Genomic DNA, 4,975 nt, shown 5'->3' on the forward strand with positions numbered 1-4,975 from the left:
CTCTTTTCAAGTTAGAACAAAACCTGAAGTGTTAGATTCCTCCTACAAAGTCAGCACTACTGCTGAGAATATGGTTTCCTGGCATATTGTGGGACTCTTTAATTTTAGAGTGTGCCTTAGCTGTCACTTGACAGACGATTTGATCGAAAGATAGTTCCATTATTTCTATGACTGTTAGTATAAAAATAGCACTCAGGAACCAGGCTGTCACTCAAAACCTATCATTTAAAAACATGATAATCCAAATCTAGAAGGAAGAGTTGACAAATATAACTTCATGCAAATCTAAAGAGCTTTAAAGATTGGCAGGCATGCTAGTAGTATACTAAGAAATGCATCATGTTTATTTTAACCTGAAGCTTGGAAACATGTCATTAGAAAAGGAATTAATTAGGAAAGAAAATAATTAATAAAGAAATGTGATGGACACTAAAAATGAATGTGAGTGTCATATTGTGCTAAGTATCAGGTATCCAAATACAAGGGAAAATACAGTTTCTGCCTTCAGGGAACTTAAATTCAAAAGCAGAAAAAGAACCAGACTATAGAAAGATGAGATTTTTACTCTAAGTGAATATCTATCACAGATCAAGAACTTCTATGGTATCAAAAATGATAGCAGCACTTATAAAGGGATGAATCCATTAGTATTCACCATCAATCATCTTTCCAGCCTTAGCTCATGGAGTAGTGAATAGAGTGGTAGACTTGGGGTCTTCCTAAATTTTCCTAAGGCACTTACTAGCTATGTGACCCAAAGAAAGTGATTTAATTTCTCTTTGTCTCAGTTTCCTTGTCCATAAACTCAGGAAGTTGGTCTCTAAGACCCCAAAGGTCCCTTCCGGTACTAAATTTGTGATTTTGTGAATTACTCTATGATCTCTCACCATACTGCTGTACAAACCCTATACATAGCCCAATTGCCTTCCTCAGTGATCACAAAGCATGACTTGAACTATTCCAACCACCATTCTTTTGCTCAAGCATTTCCCTTTTGGAGGAATTCCGCCATCTTCTCTGTTTAATCTAATCTCCATCTTTTATGTTCTAGCTTATATCCTTGCTCCTCCTTGAAATCTTCCCAAACCATTTCATAGTGATTTTGCTTTCCTCTCAATTCAAAATAGCCATTATCTAAAGCATTGAGTTTGAGTGATACTCATAATAGACTGAAAAACTCATGGGAGCTAGAGTAAGAAGATCTAGGCTCACTTAATCACTTTACCACTCACAAGCTTTGTAACCGCAGGCATGTCACTTTATATTTCTGAATTTCTGTTTCCTCATCTACAAAATGTAGATAGTTATATTTGATTTGAGAATAAAATAAGATAATGCATAAAGAGCTTTGTAATATTAACAATAATAATAAGCATAGCAATATCTATTTATACAGCACTTTAAGGTTTACAAAAAACTCTACATATATATACCTTTAGATACTTCAAACAAAATAGGAGATAAGTATGTGCTTTTATTATTTCCACTTTAAAGATGAGAAAATTTAGGGATGGAAAAGATAAGTGACTTGCCTAGGTGATACAGTTTAATGCCCATAGCAAAACTCAAATTCAGGTCACCCTGACTCCATCTCTCTCACGTTATCCATTGGTTGGTTGGTTGATTACTTGATGGGTTGTTGCCCTCCATTCTCCAAAAGGACCAAAATGACATCAGTATGTTGGAGACAAGATACAGTGTGTCTGACTTTGACTGGTCAGACCAATATAGAAGACTCTACCACAGGTCAGGCACAAAGAGTTCATACGAATATTTGAGATGGGGATGTCTCTAAATTTGTGCATCTAACATTTTATTTAGGCTACTGAAATTCTGCTTCACTCATAGAGCACAAGACCTTCTTTGATGTGGGCATGCCATGTTGGGTGTTCCTTTGCCAGCATCTCTGATATCATAAAATCAGTTCCAAAGTTCTTCAGAAAACCTCAAAAGTGTCCTTGTATTGCTTCTTATGACCTTCATGTGAGCGCCTGCCTTGTGTGGCTTCTCTGTAAAATAATAGTTTTTCAGGAAAATGTGTGTTTGGCATTCTAATAATGTGATCAGCCCATCTGAGCTGTGCTCTCTGCAGTAGTATTTCAATGTTTGGCAATTTAGCTCAAGAAAGGAACTCAATGTCTGATAATGTATCTTACCAGATGATCTTCAGAAACTTTCTAATACAATTAGAATGGAAATTATTCCATTTCCTGGCATGGTGCTGGTAGACTGTCCAGGTTTCACAGGAATAAAATGGCACTACGGTTCTGTAGACTTTCAATTTGGTGGACAATCCAATATCTCTCCTATCCCACACTTTCCTTCAGAGCCTCCAAAACTTTTAGTTAGCTCTTAACATCTTTGTGTACATCCCTGGAAAGCAGACTGCCAAGGTAAGTGAACTTATCAACAGCAATCAATTTCTCCATTTGCTGTAACTAATGATTCCACATATGGATGGAGAGCTTGAGTTTTATTTTTCTCATGACTTAATAGTATTTTATTTTTTTCAATTACATGCAAAGATAGATTTCAACATTCACTTCTACAAGATTTTTACTTCAAAATTATTTTCTCCCTCCTTTCCCTCCCGCTAAGATGGTATAAAATCTAATATATAATGTACAATATTATTAGACATATTTCCATATTAGTCACATAGTGAAAGAAGAATCATAACAAAGGGGGAAAACCACGAGAAAGAAAAAACAGAGAGAAAATAGTATGCTTTGATCTCCATTCAGACTGCATACTTCTTTCTCTGGATGTGATAGCATTTTCCATCATGAGTCCCTTGGAATTGTCTTAGATCATCACATTGCTGAAAAGAGGTAAGTCTATCAAAGTTGATCATTGCACAATAGAACCTGTGTTTTCTTGTTGTTGTTAGGTAAAAATTAGTGCAAGCAGCAGAGAATCAATCCATATTTTATTGCATCTCAGCTTCAGAGGCTGTATTGAATGCACAATCATCTGAGAACAAAACAATCATGCACCAACTCTTCTTCCACTTTAGTGTTGACTCGTAACCTTTCAAAATAAATAGTTTACCATCCATGCAGTAGCTGACTTTGAAACCTTGTACATCCTCATTAAGAGCATCTTACAACATTGCTGAAAAACATCATACTAAAAAGGATGGGAGCAAGCACACAGACTTGCTTCACTCCATTGGTGAATGGGAAAGTGCAAGAGCGTTGTCCATTATCCAGAACATGGGCAAGCATGCCCTCATGAAACTGACATACAAGACTGATGAGCTTCTCCAGGCAACCAAATTTTGACATAATTTTCCAAAGGCCCTCATGACTGATAGTGTCAAAGGCCTTGGTCAGATTGATATGTATTGTGTATTGTTCTCTGTTCTGCTCCTAGCATTTCTCCTGGAATTGTTAGCCATACTGGCTGTTCTTTGCCCCTTTTTGAAGCCACACTGTCTCTCAGGTAGATGACCATCTTCCAGGTGAATGATCAGCTTATTAAGGAAAAGTCTGGCAAGAATATTGCCAGTAATTAAGAGAGATGATCCCGTGATTGTCATACAAAGATCTATTTCCTTTACCTTTATAGAGATGGAAAATGGAGGGATCCTTAAACTCCCAGGGGATAACTTCTCGCCTTATAACCCAGAAAATTTTCAGTTTTTGTATTAGCAGTGGACCCTCTGCCTTATGAATATCAGCTGGAGTAGAATTAGCACCAGGTACTTTGCCACAATGAGAAGAACCAAATAGCATCTAAAGTCTTTTCCTTAGTTGGAAATTCTTCTAGAGAGGGATTGACTTCAATAGAAGATAAATGGTTAATGGCTTCAACATTGATTGAAAATGGTCTGTTGAGAACACTATGGAAGAGTTCAGCCCATTTCTCCAGGATTGTGTTCTTATCACTAATCAATGTGACTCCATCAGCACTGAATAGTTGAGATGTATCATAAGTCTTTGACCCATAAAAAGCCTTCAGGACATCATAAAAACACTTTGCGTTACTATCATCATAAAACTGAATTTCATCTGCTTTCTTACTGAGTCAAGAATCTTTCATCTCTCTAAGCTTTCCTTTCACTTTACTTTTGATAGTTAAATGCTGTCTTCTTAGAGATGAGTGAACTATTCTTCTGGCAAACCCTATGGAGTTGTTTTTATTTGGCAGCTTCTGAATTTCTCCATCATATTTGTCAAACCAGTTTTGATGTTTGCAAGTGTTCTGACACTCATCTGACCCAGATGAGTAAATGTACTGCTGTACACCAAATCTCTTAAAGCTACCCTCTCTTTTTCTACTCCTCTGTTGCCAACTATGGGTTGGCTCAGCTTTCCCTCCTTGTTAGAAAGGAACTGTTTATGCTCTGATGAGTGCTCTAATCTGTGGGTATTAAGTGTTCTGGTAGGTGGGGCCACTGCTTTTATTGACTGCAAATGCTTAGTTTGGAGAGTATAAGTCTATGACCAGTCCAACACTCTGTATCACACATTGCTTTCATCACTTTTACATCCAGTCTGTCTCTTCTCCTTACAGTGACATAGTCCATAAAATGCCAGTGTTTGTTGTGAGGGTGCATCCATGCTATTTTACTGTGTTTAGGTAAACAGAAGATAGTGCTAGAGATGAGAAGGTCATGAGAGGCCCAAGACTTCAGTAGTAAGAGATCATTGCTTTTTCTGTTTCCAACTCCATTCCTCCCAAGAACATCCTGCTATGTCTGGTAGTCTGTGTCTACTCTCAAAGACACCAAGAATTACCTTTTGGCACTTTGCTGATGGGGGTCTCTAGGTCATTCATTCTTTGACTTCATCAGGATTATTCATGGTGAGAGCATATTCCTGAGGATGGTAATGTAGTGCTTTCATGCAAGTGGCAAACACGTGACCATGTGTCTGTTGTTCATTCTTTTTGATAGGCATACAAGCTTGCTGATTTGATTAGTTTTGATTGCATGACCAACACCAGCTTTGTGGCATTCTTCACTGAGGCC

Source organism: Petaurus breviceps, unplaced genomic scaffold (genome assembly GCF_028583685.1).
Source record: "Petaurus breviceps papuanus isolate PSGF00001 unplaced genomic scaffold, PetGlider_PUasm1.0 186, whole genome shotgun sequence".
Taxonomy (NCBI): Eukaryota; Metazoa; Chordata; class Mammalia; order Diprotodontia; family Petauridae; genus Petaurus; species Petaurus breviceps.